Genomic DNA, 19,318 nt, shown 5'->3' with positions numbered 1-19,318 from the left:
CAACATCCCTAGCCTTGGAGTGATACGGTGGCCTTCAGAGGACTCCACATCCACCTATCTTGTCCCTGATCCTTCATGAATAGGTTTCAAGGCTAACCTCGGTGGAGAGCTGTACCTTTCTTACTTGCAAGTTCTTTTAAGCTGTAGTGTTCTGGGCCCCAGCAGCTCCCAGCTGGCTTTTCCAAGAGCATCTGGAACATAAGGAAAGGCAGACACCTGGCTCATCAAAAACCTTTCCAGCCTACCTTTCTCCTCCCCACAAGATAAAGCAGGAGTGGGCCAGCTTTTTATGTAAAGAACCTCCTAGTAAATATTTTAGGTCTCTTTCCTAACTCCTCAACTCTTTTGTGGTGCAGAAAGCAGCTGTAGCTGATACATCTATGAGTGAGCATAGCCGTGTTTCAATAAAGCCTTAGGTACAAAAAGCAGGGGGCTGGCCGGATCCAGCCTGTGGTCTGTAGTTTGCTGACCCCTGGTCTAGGAGATAGATGATCACCTTCCCTACGGCTTCTCCCCAGCTCCCTCTGCTCTCCTTCACTGGTCTTCCTGAAGGATTTATTTCCACCATATTTCAGAGGATTTGACAGACAGAGAAAATGGTTCTGTGGCAACAGCAAATGGAAGATTGCTTTCAGCTAGGAAAGGCTTCCCAGCCTCGGTGCTCCGTCCTTCCTACTTTGGGTGCAGAAGTGGTGGGAGAGAGCCGTCAGACGAACAAGGGAAAACATTCAGGACGTCAAAAACGTTTAATGCGGAGAACAGAAGGTTCCAGCAAGGCACAAGGCATCGTGAGGAGTACTTCCTCTTCAGTCAGATAATGACAATAATAGTAACAGCAAGGTAACGCAGATAACATTCGCTGAAGGCTTACCACGTGCCAAATGTTCCCCCAGGTGTTTTTCTAACTATCGTGTGTGGTGCTGGGTTTGCTTTCCAGCCCTGCCACCTTCTAGCTGTGTGACCCCGCTTCACCCTTCCAAGCCTCAGTTTCTCCATCCGTTAAACAGGGGCTGTGGCACAACCTATGAAAAGCACTCAGCACAGTGTCTGCCCCCCCCCCCCCAAGTGCTTGGTAAGAGTTAGACCTTTGTTATTCGAATCTGTAGAGGGGCCAGGCTTGTTCTCCACACCCCCAGAGCTTAGCAATGAAGCCAGTTGATGGAACCCTGGGAAAGAGAGATTCCAACCCCAGGGGAAGCTTGCTGACCCAGCACTTCCGAGATACAGGGTTCTTGTGGAAAGGTTGTAGATTCCTGAAGGACGTGTTGTGTAGTAAAATAAATTTGAGAGATTTTCAGTGAAGCAAAATTAAACAAGTTTCTCAACGGCTGTATTTTTTTAGAGCCCTGAATATATTGCTGTGGTATAGATCACTAAGCAGGTATTATCACAAACAGCTCTTTCCAGATGTATTTACCAGTCGTTTCTTGACTCTAGGGAGCCCGTGGGGATTGGTTTGTCACAGAAAACCCTTTAGGAAGGTATAGTTGGAGATGTGTGAAAATTGATTGGCTAAGCGAGGTAGTGAGCTTCTCATTAAGGGAAGTGTGCAAGCAAAAGCTGGCTGCTGAAAGGGCAGGCGTGTGGACAGGGTCATCCTGTGGTAGATGACAAGAGGGCTGAGTCAAGTGAAAGGCTCCTATGATTCCTGGCTGCTGGTCTTGTGCCTTCAGGCTCAGGGGGCTGTGCTCATTTTCTGTTCCAGATCTGGAATTTTGGATTTGACTTTGATATCAAGGAAGGAGCTCTTTGGGGTGAAGCAAGGTACTGGACTGTTCTGGTAGCCCCAAGTAATGAGGCCCTGAGGAGCCAGGCTGACCTTCCCCCTGCTTTAGGGTCCCCTCAAGTCTGCTAAGGATCAAGGTATGGGTCACCAAGGGCAGTGAAATCACATTGTCTGCTATAACATAAGAGCTCAGGAAATGTTCCTCTTTGAGATCCATCCTCAGTATCCTGAGGTGTCACTGGTCAAGGGCAGACAGCGTGACTGGGGAATTATTAACTGATTGTTATTGAAAAGTGAAGTCTGGTCCACCTTCTGGTCTCCATCACACCCGTGCATACGTGCACGCGCACACACACACATGCTTATACCCCAATTCTAAGGCTACTTGAAGTCTCCCAGTCCTGGCTGAGACATGCTAAAATGTCCCCTGCTCACTCAGAGATGCAGAAGCAACCTGGTTAATAAAACCTTTCAAATCCCCTGTTTTCCACTAAATCTGGACCAACGACAGGACATTCTGGGCTAACAGTAGGACTATTCTCTTTCCACTGGACCCGTTCCTCTTCTCCTACCACTCTTTCCTCCTTGCTGGAATTTTCCCGCTTGTCACCAGAAGGGACCAATTCTAAAGCTGACCTGGTGGATAAAGGCAAGAGGCCCTGACTAGCACTGGGAACACTGAGCACAAGCAGGGGCAATTTTCGAGACTGGAGACAGGTGGGTTCAATAGATGTCGGTTAATAACAGAAGGCGTTTGGATGCTTTTACAAGGAGCAGCTGGGATGTGCCCTCTGCTTCTGACGTCTCCTGTGACGGTAAAAAGTTCTGTATCTCCTGCACAATTAGCAGATTTTCTGCCCATTACATGTAAGTGCCTCCTCCCCCATGTGAATCATCAGTCAGGTTGGAGAATGTCTTTGTTGAAAACCCACCTTTCTGGGTGCCTAGGTGGCTCAGTTGGTTGAGCATCCGACTTCAGCTCAGGTGATGATCTCATGGTTCATGAGTTCGAGCCCCACCTCAGTCTTCGTGCTGACAGAGCGGAGCCCACTTCAGATTCTCTGTCCCCCCTCTCTCTTCCCCTCCCCCTCCCCGGCTCACGTTCTCTCTCTCTCTCTCAAAAATAAATAAACATTAAAAAAAAAATCATTCATTATCATGCTTCTCAACTTCCCGGACAACGGAGTAGTTTATGAGAACCCAAGACCATGATGGCTGTTGGAAACCCCCTCCCCGTTTCCCTCTCTGTCCTGTCATCTCTCCTCAATAGCAGGGCGTGAATCGAGGTTGTTGTTGCTACCTGCCCAGTGACTGCCCGGCCCCCTGTCTGTGAGTGCCCCCTCCCATGCCTTGTTGAGCACATCACTGGTTAAATTGGGGCAGTTTTCCAGTAACAGGAGGTGACCTACAAATGAATAAAAGTTACCTCTTGATCTAGTTTAGTAGATAATGACGACAGAGAATTTTCATATATAGTAAAGAAAGAAGACAGTTTTGTGATTACGGAGATGAACTGAGGCACAGGGGAAGGAGACTGAGCACGGAAGGCACAAAAGATTTGAGGATGCATCTAGCAGCAACAGTTACTTGCTGTGTGTTTTGGACAACGTGCTTGACTTCTCTGGGTCTTATACGTGGGGCAAATTATACCATGCAGACATCTTTTCTCCCTTTTTCTTCGTTTCTTTTGTCTTTCCAAAGAAAATTACAGGAATAGCAGATCCTATTTCCTGTTGTTTTGGTGGAGGTGCCAATCATAGAAATATCCATCACCTGCCACCTCCCCCTTCCTTCAGTGGCCAGTAAAATAGGGACATCCGAACGAGGCAGGGCTCCTTCTTAGGATTTTGTGTATAAATGCCTCTTGGAAGAGAGACCCTCTCCCTTCCCTCTGCCGAAGTGAAATGATGAAAGTCTGGATTTCTGGGTAGAGGCTCCCTGTCCTTCTAAGATTCCACCCTTCCCCTCCCTCCTCTCTCCTGGGGTAGGGGGGCGGGAGGGGGGCGGGAATAAAGCCAAAGCTCAGAAGCAGATCTGTAAGGAGGGAAGCCCAACAGCAGGTGTTTAAGTTTCTTTTGAATCCTCTTTTGTAACTGTTATTACTTTTTGATTTTGATTTTGATTTTGGTTTGGGTACTGCATTAGAACAAAAGGGTCTTTAAAGGTTGCTGGGTCAACTTTTGTTGTTTTCCCGATGAATAAAATGGGGTCAAGGGAGGCAGTACCTCCCCTCAAGCCTCCGGCTTCTAAGGAGGACTGACAGTGCAGGCTTTGGACTTGAAGGCTGGAGCTCCTGGCTTCGTGGCCACAGTGGTACCTCAGCTTTCTGTTAGGCTAGTCAAGTGCCTCATAGGCTGCGTATGAGCATGATTCCCAAGTCACTAGATGGTGACTCCCTCACCTCACTGTCCCCAAATCCTTCTTATCTTGCTCTCTACCCTTCATCATTCCAACGGTGTCTGGAATACCACTGTGGTACTGATTCCTTTGAGCTCTTTTCTTGGTGCTTCTCACAGAAGTGGTAATACAGAAAACTAATTTAAACTACTGGATGAATTCCTTTTAAGACCCTCTTTCATCAGGAATAAAAAGAGAGAAAGAAAAGGGCTTCCGGTATCTTGGGAGAATGGATTAGAGAAGGGCATAATGTATGGGAAAGAGTCCAAAAGAAGGAAAATGGTATACAAAGGGGAATTCGGTGCTCCTGAAGACAGACTGCTTCACTTTTAGAATCTTCCTCTTCTCTCCATCACCATATCTCCCTTCTTTGTGGTCCTACATAGAGTCAAAACTGCCGAGCTTGCAGCAGTTCCCTCCTCTTCTCCAAAGCTGCAGAATCTACCTCCTGCTTCAAAGGCTGAAAATGCAACTCACTTTCCCAGTTTGCTTGCAGCTAGAGCATGTGATCTATGCCTGACCAGTTAGACATCAAGGAGACGCTGGTGGCGTTGCTTCTGGGAGGGTCTTTTCTCCTTGATAAAGGAGAGGTGCACAGGGGAAAATCTCTTTTATTTCTGCTTTTGAATGTGGTAACACAGAGACATGATAGTTGGAGCTGTTGCAGCCATCTTGCCATCATGAGGAGACATGTCTAAGACAAAGGCCACCACGTTGAAGTTTATGATATGGAAGGCTGCAAAGACGCAGGGTCCTAGATGACACTGTTTCTGTACAGAAATAACCCTAGTACAGCCCAACCACTGGATTTCTTGTTATATAAGATAGTGAATATTCTTTATCATATAAGCCACATTTAATTGGGTGCTTCCTTTCTTGCCACCCCAAATCATTCTATTACCATGTCTCAGACTTGTTTCTAAGAAGTATCCTTAATGGAATATAGTTTTGTCTCTAAAATAGAGAGTTTTTTAATGTTAGTTTGCTTTTTTTTTTTAATTGCTGGAGGTTCTATTTGGTTCTTGTCAAATCTAGTGGGTGACTTGATACTTTCCTGTCCCATGTAGCTATCTTTGACCTTGTCTTTTATTTCTGTAAATATATTATGCATGCCTACTTTATAAGATGTTCCTGATAACTCTACTCTATAACCTCATTGCAGGATTATTTCTGCTGGCTGCTATTTCTGCTTGTTCTTCATAGAGACTTATTTCTTTTTATCCCTGGTTATCTTTGATTATATGCTGTTCATTTTACCTGAAGAATAATTGTAGGAGTAATTTGAAGTCTTGGGTAAAGGTACCTTCCTCCAGAGAGGATGTGTGTCTGAATTTGTCAGGTGTTTGGGGATCACCTGAAACCAGGTTCGAGGCTTGAGGTTTCCCAGAACACCAGACACTGGCTCCTGGCTGCAAATCCACAAAGCATAGGTTACTTCTGGTTCACCTCTTCCCTGAGTGTATAGGGCCATGGTGGGGTGGGGGGTGGGGGGAGAGGGGAGACAGGTCTCTGTTATTATAGAGGGGGTCTCTAATTAGCCTGCCCTTTTGATTTCTGCCTCCTTTTCCCCCCAAGACCATCAAAACAAAAGTTCACGTTGCTGGAATCAGCTAATGCTCTTGGTTCACAAGTGACTTCTGTGCTCCCCTTATCTGTTTGGGGTCCTGTTTTCCCTTCAGTTTTGGCCTGCTGGTTTCTTACTGTATCATGAACTCTTAAGTGCTTGTAAGATACTCAATTTATTCAGCAAGTTTTCTTGTTTTCCAGAGGAGGGCTGGTCCAAACAAACTAACACACTGTGAACAGAATTGCAAGTTTTTCTTTGTCCTTTTGCCAAGTTCTCTGTCGATGACGAAACTGTGTCTTCAGGGTCCTCATCAGTTGGTTTTTCCTGTTCATGGGCCTGGCATTTCCTTGCCTGTCTCTTCTGACTGCTTTGTCCTACTCTTGATTTTGCTTCCCTCCTGATTTTTAAAAATTTTTTTACTTTTTAAAATTTACATCCAAATTAGTTAGTATTAGTGAAATTCCTTCCTGATTTCTAGCCTTCAACCAGATTTCTGCTTGCCCTGACCCCTGGCACTTATTCATTCCAACTTCTTTTGGGGGTTTCTGTGCTGACTTGGGTATAATAGGGTCCCAGCTACTCACCCAGCTCTTGATGCCTCAGCTGAGTCTGGATCCAGGACCTTATATTTGCCAACATTGGCCCCTCAAGTGCCTCCCTTCTTTTTTATTTTTTTTTAAGTTTATTTATTTTGAGAGGGAAAGGGAGAGAATGTGCATGAGTGGGAGAGGAGCAGAGAGGGAGGGAGGGAGGGAGAGAGAGAGAGAGAGAGAGAGAGAGAGAGAATCCCAAGCAGGCTTCTCACTAACAGCACAGAGCGAAGCCGGACATGGGGCTGGAAGCCATGAACTGTGAGATCATGACCTGAGTCGAAATCAAGAGTCGGCCACCCAACCGACTGAGCCACCCAGGGGCCCCATGCCTCCCTTCTTTATAATATCCTGGCTACCCATCTGGCCTTGACTCTTCTGATTAATTCTCCTTTCCTTTCTAGAGTCACCTGCTGCTTTGGCATCACCTACCTGGTTCATGGCACCACCTTAGGCTTCCCTTGATTGAATATTTTAAGTAGATGGACTTAAGGCTGAGTCTATTTAATTACCTTGGTCAGATAGAGAATCACACTGTGGGGGACCTCACGGTTGTTTTATACTAATGAGTAACTCTTAGATTTTAATCTTCCTTTAAAATGTAGAGAGCCAAAGTTTATGATAAAAAAGAAATTTAAAATGGCAACAACAACAAAAAAATCAGACCTGTTCTTAAGACTTTTCTTTGGGTTTTGAGAGTCTATTTGGCCACCCACAAGAAACAAGCAGTTAAGGATAATGATAGAGGGCACAGTCTTATAAATCTAGTGGGCCCAGGTTTAATACCATTTCCACCCCTTATTAGCTGTGTGGATTTGTACAATTCATCCTACTCTTCTTAATGTGTATTTCCTCACCCATAAAATGGTGCTAATATTTCCTTCTTCATGAAGTTGTTATGGGCAAAAAGAGATAAAAAGGCATGTTTAGCACAGTTCCTGCCATCCATAATCACTCAATTAAAGGCATTATCATTATCACTGTTATTATTAACGGTAGTAGGGTCTCCCTTCCTTCCCAATACTTCACAAACCGGGTTGTCTTGTGCCTGCTCATCCTTTATTCTGGCCTGTAATCTCCACCACCTGAAGCTTGACTTCATTAAGCAACAGTGTGGTGGTAATTATTCCCCAATGGCCCTGGCTAAAACTCGCATGTTCCTCTGGCTCTTACATGGTCACGTTTGTGTAATAAGGTGACTAGTTGAAACAAGTCCTGGTTCGTGAGGTTCAGGGCTTGCGATATGAGGCAAGTTACATTCATGGTTGAAAGACGTCTTGGTTTTTTATGTCCAAGAGTTGTTTTTCAAAAGATAGGAAGCCCAACAGAAGACAAAGATAATTAGGCTCCTGCTAGGATATACATGGCCTTCTGTGTCTTTGGTATAGACACTGAAGTATTTTAAGACTAAATGGGTCATATCCAGCCGCCTCATTTGCCAGATAAGGAAACCAAGACTCAGAGACATGGAGTGACCTGCCCAGGGCCACACAGTCTATTGGTGGCAAAGCCAGAACAAGAATCCAGATCCTGGTTCTATAATTAACCAGCCATATGGGGACTCACTTCTGATGAATAGAATGTGAAAAAGTGACACTATGTGATTCCTGAGGTTGGGTCATAAAAAGAATATATTTTTTCCTGGTTCTCTCTGTTTCTGTCTATGTCCAGCCACCAGGTTTCAAGGACACTGAAGGGGAGGTCTGCTGGGAAAGAACTGGGGCCTGTCACCAACAACCAGTACCAACTTGCCAGCCATATGATTGAGCCACCTTGGAAGTTGACTTCTAGTCCCAGTCAAGCCTTCAGATGACATTAGCCCGGGAGGAAATCTTAACTGCAACCTCATGGGAGATGGATGGCAGGTGAGAACCACATAGTCAAGTTTCTCTCCAACTCCTGTCGCACAGAAACTGTGGGAGATGCTGCATTTTTATTATTACCCTAAGCTATTACATTTTGGGGTAATCGTTAAGCTATACTAGGTAACTAATATGCTACAGTAATTAATACTAATATTTAATTTAACACTAATATTTACCCAGGACTTTTCGAGTTGGAAGTGATGAAAATCCGGTTCACTGGTGAGAAAGGGAGAGAGAGAGAGAGAGAGAGAGAGAGAGAATTATTGGTCCTTTACTTGGGAAAACCAGAGACTAGCTTTAGAGACGCCATGTTGTCAAATGATGTCATCAGGATTCTTTTTCTCATCGTCTCTCTGTTGGTTTCTCTTTTGTGACTTCACTCTGATGGGATCATTCTCTCCCTCCACAAAGACACTTTCTCAGGACACCTGAGTTGGTTAAGTGTCCAACCTTGGCTCAGGTCATGATCTCATAGTTCATGAGTGCAAGCCCTGTATTGAGCTCTTTGCTGTCAGCACAGAGCCCGCTTTGGATCCTCTGTCTGCCTCTCTCTCTCTCTCTCTCTCTCTCTCTCTCTGTCTCTCCCCTGCTTGTGTATGTGTGCATTCTCTCTCTCTCTCTCAAAAAAAAAAAAAAAGACACTTCTCTATACAGTATGGGTTAGCCCAGCCAGAGGCAACCCAGGGTTTCTTCATTCCGGCTTAATGACCATAAGAGAAGCACAGGACTTCTCTCCCCCAACAGTCATGTATATTCCTAGGAAATACTATAATTGGCCAAGTTTGGTCCCCATGCCTGTGTCTTAGCCACTCACTGTAGCTAGAGAAATGGGGAAATATGACTGGTCACCAATACCTTGGCCACAACTAACTTGTTTTTCAAAGTGTAGTCCATGGACCGACAGGAAAGCATCATCTTGGGCCTTGTTTGAAACCCCAAATCTTGGCCCTTCTCTAGACTGTGACTCAGAATCTGTATTCCCTCTTCACAAGATCTCCAGGTAATTTGTATACACATTAAAATTTGAGAAGCACTATTCTAGTATAATTTATTTCCCAGCAATAAGTAATCTTTCTTCTCATCTGCTAGGTGAATTTATACTCCCCTGCCCCCTGTTTGGTAGGATACTTTTATCTTTTAACCACCTTATGTATTTTGTGTGCACATCTTCTCTTTCCCCACCATGCTTGGGTCCTGAAGGAGAGAATCCAATGTCTGATGGACAGAGTCCTCTTCCATAAGATGGAGATAATGTTATTCACCTTAGAAGGGAGCTCATGAAGACTGAAACAAATAACACACGTGGGTGCATAGCACAGTGCCTATTATATCATAGATGCACCATCATGACAGCTAGTGCTCTCCCCCTAAACTGGCTGCCATTTTGTGCTTACCTAGCACCGTGCTAGGTCCTTTGTTATTTCTTCCCATTGAGTCCTCACAGTAAAGCTCACAGCTGTAGCAGTGAAACAGGTGTTTTGAAAATTCAGGTATTTAGACAAGTTCTAAATTCTTCCTTTCAAAATCAGGAAATGAAGCAGGGTTACATAATTAGCAAATGATTGAGGCAGGATTTGAGTCCAGAACTGTTGGCTCTCTGGCCTAGTTCTTAATAGCTCTCTCTGCTCTATCGTGTTGCATAATGAAGTCTTTCAACCAATATTTGTTAAATTAAAGAATAAAAGCCACAGGCTCCCTAAAACAAGCCAACTTGGGCCAGGCTGATGATATAACTGAGAGACAAAGGTCAAGCTAAGGGAAGAGTCTCTTCCCTCTTTACTATAAGTGGGTCAAGCAGGTATGATAAATGGCAGGTGACCTTCACCTCAATGTCAAGGAGACAATAGGACCAAAAGAGGCCCTGGGAGCTGGAGAACATGGCTGGTCTGAGAGGGCAGACCCCCCACCTTCCCGCCAGTGTTCGTGGTTATGGCATCTGGGTGGCTTATGCCTGGCATCTGTTCTGATAAGACAGCACCAACACATACACACGGTGTTAAATATTTTGAACCTGGCCTCCGAGAAGGTGGACCCAGTGTTGTCAGATCTGATTTGTTCAAATAAAGCCAGAGATCTGGACTTTTATGTGAAATCCTCAACTTTTAAATATTGATGAATAATTTAATTTTTTTTAAATTTATTTATTTATTTTGAGAGAGAGTGCATGTGCACGCATGCATGTGAGTGGGGGAGGGGCAGAGAGAGAGGGAGAGACAGAATCCCAAGCAGGCTCCGTGCTCCCAGTGCAGAGCCCTACACAGGGCCCAAACCCACAAATCGTAAGATCACGACCTAAGCTGAAAGCAAGAGTTCGACACTCAACCTACTGAGCCACCCAATCACCCCTAATTTGTTTTAAGTGCGCGGGCCATACATGGGGAAGCGGAACTGGGGGATGGATAGTAGTAACCAGACTATAACCTCTGTCCTAAACTATACAGGGAAATCTATACTGTTTTTGTTTACTAAACCAGTACAAAACAAATAGGCAGGGAAAAGGAAGAAGAAAGAAGGAAGGGAGGAGAATGCCGGCTACTTGACCACTTGAGTCTCAGGCAGTAAAGTGGAAGACAGCTCTCAGCTGGGGAGGAATGGGGGAAGAAAGGAGGGGTTCTCTGTGGCTAATTGTCCCAAGGGCCATGGCGTCCAACGGGGAGTCCCTTCCACCTCCCAGGGTTGCCAAGGGCCAACCCAGCTAATCAACTTTTTTTTTTTTTTTTTATCACCTTGGAGGCCCTCTCTGTCTTTGTTCAGCTGTAATCTTTCTTAATTAGATAATTGAAATAATCATCCAATTAAGTTAGTTCACATGGCCCCCCTTACTTGAGGAGTCGCTGAATCCAGCTGGCTTCTCATTTCCGCTGACTCTGTTCCTTGCCTCATGCAGGGTCTGAAACAGGTTTCAAGCTGTTTTCTTTCCTCTTTTTCAGTTTGCCGTTTCAGTTCATAGGAGCTACGACTAAAGTTCTTTTCTGGGTGATGTCAAGACAGACTCCTGAAGCAACTGAAGCCAAAAGTTAGAACTGGCACCATCACTGTGGGGGATAAGAATTTCTGGCCCACGAGGGTTTGAATCCCTATTCTGCCATTTAGTAACAAGGTGACTTTGAAAGTGTGTGCTGACCTTGCAGAGCTGGCAGTTTCCCCATCTGTGAAATGGGAATAAAAACAGAACTTACCTCACAGCTAGGGTTGTTGTGTGACTTACTTGAGATAATGTAAGTGAGGCCACCAGCTCTGTGCCTGGCACACAGTAAGCACCCAGGACATGTGTGGGTTGTTTTTCAACATGCAGAATGATGTACTCTTTTATTATTTAAAAAAATTGTTTTCAAAACATTTTCTTAAGTTTATGTATTTTTTTTTAACATTTTATTTATTTTTGAGACAGAGAGAGACAGAGCATGAACGGGGGAGGGGCAGAGAGAGAGGGAGACACAGAATCGGAAGCAGGCTCCAGGCTCTGAGCCACCAGCCCAGAGCCCGACGCGGGGCTCGAACTCACAGACCGCGAGATCGTGACCTGAGCCGAAGTCAGACGCTTAATCGACTGAGCCACCCAGGCGCCCCACGTTTATGTATTTTTTTGAGAGAGACAGAGATAGCATGAGTAGGGGAGGGGCAGAGAGAGAGAGAGAATCCCAAGCAGGCTCCCCACTGTCAGCACAGAGCCAGATACGTGGCTTGAACTCATGAAACCATGAGGTCATGACCTGAGCCAAAACTGAGTCAGACGCTCAAACAACTGAGCCACCCAGGCGACCCTCAAAATTTTTTTCTTAGTGTTTCTTTATTTTTGAGAGAGAGAGAGAAAGAGAGACAGAGTGGGAGTGGGGGAGGGACAGAGAGAGGGAGAGACAGAATCAGATGCAGGCTCCAGGCTCCGAGCTGTCATCACAGAGCCCAAGGCAGGGCTGGAACTGATGAACCTCAAGATCATGACCTGAGCCGAAGTCGGATGCTCACCCAACTGAGCCACCCAGGAGCCTCCAGAATGATGTATTTCTAATAACTCAAATTGTTTCATTATGTGTTTGCAGTAGAAATTGAGGAAAGAAAAACAGAGGGAAACCATAGAGACACATAAGATGTAAATGATGCCAGGGATTATGTAGCTATTTGCTAGACTTATATGGTGTTTATATGCTAATCTAATATCTCCATCCTGGCTTCCTTCCAGTTAATTCTAACACCCCCCACCCCCACCCCGTAAGATTTACAGATAGCTGGTTTTCCCTTCAGGCCCATCTTCTGTAAATGAAATCACAAGGCAGTATTCCCTTCACTTACTTGCCCCCCAGGTTGGAAGGTCCATGTGGGCTGCTGGGCTGTGTCTGCCATGGCATCATGATATCCCTAGGGAATTACCAAAAAATAATTGTTAAATAAACATTGAGCATGGAGAAACTATTCTGTAAAAGGACATCCAAGCCAATTTCAAGTAGTAAAGCATTTTAAAACAAGGATATAAGACATGTCACACATTAGCTAAGAATGGAGAAAAATCTAGAAAAGGGCTAGTATTTCTAGGATCACAGAGTAAAACAAAAATCAATTGCAACTCCAAAACGCAAATGCCCAGGCCTTACCTTAACCTGCTTAAAATGCTGACCTAGCCAGAGCCAGCAGCCAGTAACCACGGTGGATTCCCCCTTTGCTGCATTTCATTGCTCAGTGCAGACTCCTGGAAACTCATTCTCCTTTATTTCAGGAGAGTAACATATTTCGGAGGAGAATGATTGTAGCTCTGTGCAGAGCATATTTTTCATGCTTTTTAATCTTTTAAAAATTACACAAGCACTACATCATTTTTTTTAATGGGAAAAATGTCCATAAGTAAAAAGAAAAATGAATTTTCAAAGATTGTTTTCCAATGTGGCTTCCCCTCCCACCCCCCACCCCCCCAGGAGTGTACTTTTAAAAAGCAGTCATCTTCAACTCCTGTATAGGACCACAATGTGCTTTACGTAGAGTGCGTTCTCGTTCTAACAAAACTAAAACGTTTCTTAGTGCTTTGCTCTAGATTTCAGCTATGGATAAGGGGAATCCAAATTCCCATTTCCTCACACATGTTGGTAGATCAATACTCTCCAAGGTTGGATTGCTGGACTTTGGCTGGAGAGCGCTGTTTGGTGTTGAATATAGTGGGAAGTCAGTAACTTCCGGACAACTGCCCCATCACTAATGTTCTGAGCAGATGCTCCCTATTTCTGCCTCTGTGACTTAGCGCATAGTCTGTATCGCAGCCATAGTCTGAGCTAACCCTCAGTGATCCTCACCTCTTGGTGGTCACACGTTTGTACAGGGCTGGCTTAGGTAATCAATGAGATACTGCAGAAAGGATGAAGCGTGGCTTAGAAGCAAAGTCACGGAAGTCATTGCAGTTTCTGCTTTGCTCTCTCTTGGAACTCTTGCTCTGGGGGAGGGCCACATGGTGGGGAACTCCAGCCCACAGACATATGAGTGAACCATCGTGGAAGCTGATCTTCTAGCCCCAGTCAAACCTTCACATGACTACAGCCCCAGCCTGTATCTTGGCTACAGCCTGAGCCACAACCACCCAGCTAAGTCACTTTCAAATTCCTGATCCACAGAACTGTGCAAGCTAAGATTCATTGTTTGTTTTAAGCTGCTAGGTTTTATAGTAATCCGTGATGCAGCAGTAGGTAATTTATACATTCACCCGTCTATGTATAAGGCTTACTCCTTTGCCCTCTAAATTCACTCTCTCAAGGCTCAGGTCAAATTCATCCTGCCTGGATTCTCCAGCCTGGAGGGATCTCCCTTTCTCCAAGCCCAGTCACCATGCCTGTCCTTCTTATGTGGCATTCTTGTGAAGGAAGGATAGATCAGCCAGGCCTGACATGTGTTGTGCCTTTATTAGTAAGTGACCATATAATTTATAGTCCATACTGAGACACTTCTGAGAGTGAAGAGGGTGCTATTAATAATGATCATGGGAATCAGCAAAATCCAAGATAGCTCTAGGGCAGACTATAACATCCATTCACCCTATCTGTGAGAGGCGCCAATGCCTCTCCCAGAAAGATAACGAAGGCGAGAATATTGCTTAGCATGGTTACAGTTTTGCTTGTCGGATGCTTGGAGGTACAAAGAAAATGTAACTTCTTTATCTTTCTGTAATAGGTCTTTTTCCTTGCCTATCTCCACCCAGCTAGATAGTGAGGGGACGAAATATGATTTTTTTAATTAAAAAAAATTTTTTTAACGTTTATTTATTTTTGAGAGACAGAGCATGAGTGGGGGAGGGCAGAGAGAGAGAGAGGGAGACACAGAATCTGAAAGAGGCTCCAGGCTCTGAGCCATCAGCACAGAGCCTGACGCAGGGCTCAAACTCATGAACCTGGAGATCGTGACCTGAGCTGAAGTCGGACACTTAACCTACTGAGCCACCCAGGCGCCCCATGCCAGATAATTTAAACAGTTTGTGAGATTGTTCCGTCAGCACCTGGCTGAGCAGGGGGGAGAATGCGGCCAGGGTTCTGAGCCTTGTCTTTCCATCCCCATGATTGGAAACCCTCCTCCTCGCCATTTAAGACGGAACCTGGGCATATGGGGGATAGGTAGGAAGTGGACTGGGAACCAAGAGCCTCACAAGGTTTCCTTTAGAATGATTGGTCTGAGCGAATACCTGGACTGGGGGATGGTTGAAGGGCTATCTGCCTAGCTTTTTGTGGCAGTGTTCTGAAACTAGAGCCATCTCTCATGGGTGTGGCTTTCCCTCCTACACAAGCGCACCCACCAAGGGTTTGAAATGTAGCCACTGCTTTGCTAACCAAGCTATGAGCCCGTAAGGCTGTGTCTGTCAGAAGAAGGAGGCTTTTGCTAGTTAGCACAAAGGCGTTCTGTGGGCCAGGACAGACCCTGGCCAGCACCCAGCGTCCAGGTTATGTGCTCCTGGCTTCGCATTCTTTGCCTGTGGCAGCTTGCTGCTCCCGATTACAGGCCAGCTTTGCCATTACCATGGAAATTCTGGGCCCCCTGCATGCCCCGAACAGGCTCCAGGGGCCCAGGGTATCTTCCTCAGACTCCTCTACACCCTCCTGCTACCACCTGCACACCATTGCTCCTGGGCTGAGGGACACAGGGCGTTAAGCCAGAGGCAGTTCCCCCAGGGGTGGCAGACTTCCTTCTACCCTGCCCTGGGATGTGAAGCACTTAGCCTGATGTTCTCACACCACCCCCCCCCCCTTATTTTCTAGGTGTTTCTAAATCTCCTCTCTCTAGAGGCATCTGACCTTATCGGTGGCCTTCAGCTTTTCCTTTCCTGCCTGCCATCTTCCCAGAGTGGCATGAATAGGTCTGGGGCATATCTGGGAATGATAAAACTCTATGATCTGGGGTGGTACCTGTCTACCTTTTTCCTCTGGTATCACCTCTAGAAAAGAATATGTATATGGCGCACCGGGTGACCTGGAGGAGACCTGGTACCCTAGCGGGCTGTTTTGCAGGATTAAGCCGGTTGGGGGGGGGGGGGTGCGGCAGGAATCCCAACCACCAAGATCCTAACCAGGCTGCTCCAAGAGCAGTGGGGATCAAGGCCCCTGGGTTGTGTGGAAGCACTCTGGCTAAGCAGTCCTCTCTAGAACCTTCAGCCTGGCTTTATTAGAGCGGAACTGTGTGGTTGAGAAATCCCTTTTCCCCACCAAAAAGCCTGCTTTCACGGCCATTGTCTCTCTGCAGAGGTCAAGAACCTCAGTTTGGAGACTAATGCTGATCAATGGTCTCTTTATTCTTTGATCTTTCTTTTTCCCTAGGGCACTAAAGCTCCTGGCTCAGCCCTGGAGCTGGGAAGCGGCAAGAAAATATAGTTTCAAGTGGGAAACTAAAATACACAGGCAAAGTGTTGGTGAAATAGGATCCCCAATACAGTTGTAATGATAGGAACTCCTCTGGCAGCGTGTTTGGTGGGGGGCGGGGAGGGGGGTAATATGGGTTTAGGGTTGTTGGGTAAGACCTCAAGGCAACATTAGGCTTGAGTTTGAATACACTGAATTTATCAGCAGGCTTGAATAAATTGTGGCTACACTGCCTTGTAAGGGAGCAGATTCTTGTCACCTCCAGGGCTTTTGTTTTGCTGAGTGGCTTATGCAAATATAGAGCCAGCCCAGTGGTTCTGGGTGAGAAAGGGGAGAGCACACAGACCTTCCTTTCCAGCTACCTGTCCCTGCAAGACTGTCCTGTGCCCCTTCCCTGTCAATAGTCATCACCACAGATGAATTTTGCCTATTTTTGAATTTCCTATAAATCAGATTCTACAGCGTGTGTTCATGTGTTCTGATTTCCTTTGTTTAACATCCCGTCTCCGATACTCATCCATGGAGCCGTGGATGTTCTTTTTCGTTGCTATGTCGTATTCTGTTGTAGCAAAATACCCTCAATTTATCTTGCCTTTCTACACTTCATTTGGTTCGTTTCCATTTTAGTTATCACACACAAAATCTGCCATGAACATTTTTATTCATGCCTTTCTGTGGACATTTTTGAAAAAATTCTTGTCAAAGTATTATTTATTTCTGATAAATGTTATACATATTCATTTAGAAAATGGAACATCCAAAAATACAAAGTGTTTTAACAAGTCGTCATCAATGTACATTCAATTTTGTACTTGGCTTTTTTTTTAATTTTTTTTAAGTAGGTTCTGTGCCCAGTGTAAGGCTCAAACTCATGACCCCAAGATTAAGAGCAGTGTGCTCTACTGACTGAGCCAGCCAGGTGCCCCCGACCTGACTTTTGCACTGCAAATATCATGAGCATTTTTTCATCATACTCCGTATGGAAGGCTCTTACCCTCTTTTTAGTTCCATTTGGCCTTGTTCCTTGATAGGCCATCAGCTAACATTTGCGATGATTCTGAGGTTTTACCCAGGAGAGACCTGGAGACAGCTGGCCACCTACCCTGTCCACCACAATCCCCAGGTAGATGCAGGCTGTCTAGTGTGAGAATGTGCCGGGTCAGGAGGACAGATGCCTCTCTCCATCACCTCTGCCCTGAGCAATCACAAATGGACCTAACAAGGTGAGAGTAGAGGCTGCAGATTGAGAAGAGAATGAGAAGTGCAGCTGTGAACCTGGAAAACAGTCTGATAGTAATGAGGGAAGCGAGCAGTGAGTTTGGAAAGCAGTCCCTTCCCTCACCCAAAGTGTCTTCTTGGGCAGCTCAACCTGCGTGTGAACGATTTCAGCGTATCAGTTCAGTGGGATCCATGGATTCACATCACCCTGACAAAGAAAATCACAGGACAGGTGCAAAGCGAACGATTTCCCATTTCCTCCCTCTCTTAGTTCATCTCAAATATTGGCAAACTTTTTCTCAATCCCTTGTTTGCATTCATTTTGCCAATTATGTTTGATCATAAACCTAAGTATCTGGAAGTACCTCTCTGTACTTGTTTCCTCATCTGTAAAATGGGTTGACTGATGATTCCCCTATCTCTTACAGCAGGGGTTTTCAGCCTCAGCACTATTGACATTTTGGGCCAGTTAATTCTTTGTGGTGGGGCCGTCCTGAGCATCATGGGATGTGTGACCCACTAGATGCCAGTAACAACACCCTCCCCCAAAGTTGTGACAGGCAAAAGTGTATCTAGACATTGCCAAATATGTCTAAGGGTTGAGGGGGAAAGCAATATAACTCCCCTTTGAGGAGCACTGGCTTAGATTTACTACAAGTATCACCTGAGATAACATAGGTAAAGTGCTTAGAAGAGTTTCTGGCGGCAAGTAAGTATTCAGTAAACCTTAACCATTGGTGTCTGAGGAGCTCTTAGAAAGATGTGAACTTGTGGCTGGGGCTACTTCACAAACCAATCTGCTTGTTTATTTCATCACTATTACTTTTTGCATTTTCCGTTCTTCCTTCGTAAAGTGCCATGGTTTAAAGGGATTTTTTTTTTCTTATGAGAGGTGCCTTTCCTTATAGGTACAAGTATCAGAGATAAAACTTGGAAGTACTGGCATTTGCAAGTGGCTTTTGAAAGTGGAGAATGTCAAAGAAATGTAAATCATACTCTCTAGGAGCAGGAGAGTGTCTTTTTCTAAAGCTTTTGCAACCATTAACTCACCGGACGCCACCATAGCGTGTTCTAGCTGAGCCTAAACGGAATTACTAGCTTTGTTGTTTGCGGGGTGGAGGGGAAACCATGGTCTGGTGACAGCTCACAGGGTCGGTGCGCCACAGTGGTGGGGGGAGGATGGGGGGATGGCGGGGAGGGAGTGGCAATAGGGGGAGAGGGGAAACGGGTGCTATTTCTTCCTGGTGAAAGGGACAAGATTCCCCGTGGGCTGGGAGACCTGAAGAAGACAGAAGATGAAAAAGAGGGTGGGATAGTGTAGGTCCCTTCATGCATCCTGAGGGATCTGGATGATGAGAGGGGGCTTAGGATCCTGGTGCAGAATACTGCTGCCCCATGCACGGGAGGGGCAACCTTAACATCAGGCTCTCTGCCACAGACATTGTCAGCTTGGGCTTCCTGAATGCACATATCCTGTAGAAAGGAGTCCGGGTGGTTTCAGGTCATTTGCATGCCAAACCCCACTCTCACCAGAGGACCCAGAAAGCACCAAGGTATGTGACTGGGACCTCTTCTCTGATTTTTGCTGCCCGCCCCCCCCCCCCCCCCCCCAGGGCCTGTGTCCATCCTTAGCTCAGTTCTACTTTGATTCTGCCTAGAGTTCTACCTGCTCTGGGGGACCAAGAGCACAGTTTTTCAAGTCCCTGCGGTTCCTGAGATGAGGCCAGCCAGCAGGGTCTCCCGGGGTTAACCTCTTGAGCCCGATAGCCACGCCCACAGCATGCCCCGGCCCGGACACGCCCACTGCCACGCCCCTGTTTGTGACCACACCCACAGCCCGTCTCCAGGCCCCAGCCACACTCACAACCACACCCGTGGCTGCGGCCACTCCGCCTGGACATTCCTTCTCACAGCTGCTTTCAGCCAAGTGGCTGCCACCAAGTTCCTGCGAAATGACTCACAGAAGATTGCTAACTTTGGGGGAAATCTCGTGCCTGTTTTATTTGCATGGTGTGAAGACCAGCATGATGAGAGGCCACAAAGCAGTACCTGAACTCCAGAGCTTTTAAAACTCAACATTCAGAACAACGTTTTAGAGGCCCGTGCACGCCCCACCCTGTGATTCTTTGGGACCC

At 45.9% G+C, this 19,318-nt stretch overlaps 2 long non-coding RNA genes across 4 annotated transcripts in view; one reads left to right on the top strand and one right to left on the bottom strand.

Annotated features, from left to right (window-relative positions):
* Positions 1 to 8,139, top strand: part of LOC132678755 (uncharacterized) — a 163,086-nt gene extending 154,947 nt beyond the window's left edge. Inside the window, exon 4 of the long non-coding RNA XR_009609800.3 lies at positions 7,952 to 8,139. This is a non-coding gene — a long non-coding RNA (uncharacterized LOC132678755). The remainder of the gene's footprint in view (positions 1 to 7,951) is intronic.
* Positions 1 to 19,018, bottom strand: part of LOC144615687 (uncharacterized) — a 37,270-nt gene extending 18,252 nt beyond the window's left edge. For 2 of the 3 annotated variants that reach the window (XR_013554135.1, XR_013554137.1), the window contains exons 1-2: positions 18,850 to 19,018; positions 12,436 to 12,501 (exon numbers count right to left, since the gene is read on the bottom strand). This is a non-coding gene — a long non-coding RNA (uncharacterized LOC144615687). Of the gene's footprint in view, positions 1 to 115; positions 192 to 12,435; positions 12,502 to 18,849 lie in introns of all 3 variants that reach the window. The other variant, XR_013554136.1, reaches the window with a different exon arrangement.
* Between the last annotated feature and the right edge of the window lie 300 nt (positions 19,019 to 19,318).

The sequence above is a fragment of the Panthera onca genome, chromosome A2, assembly GCF_046562875.1.
Source record: "Panthera onca isolate mPanOnc1 chromosome A2, mPanOnc1 haplotype 2, whole genome shotgun sequence".
NCBI lineage: Eukaryota > Metazoa > Chordata > Mammalia > Carnivora > Felidae > Panthera > Panthera onca.
Note: the sequence above shows the minus strand (reverse complement) of the source record. Positions and strands in the feature narration are given on the sequence as shown.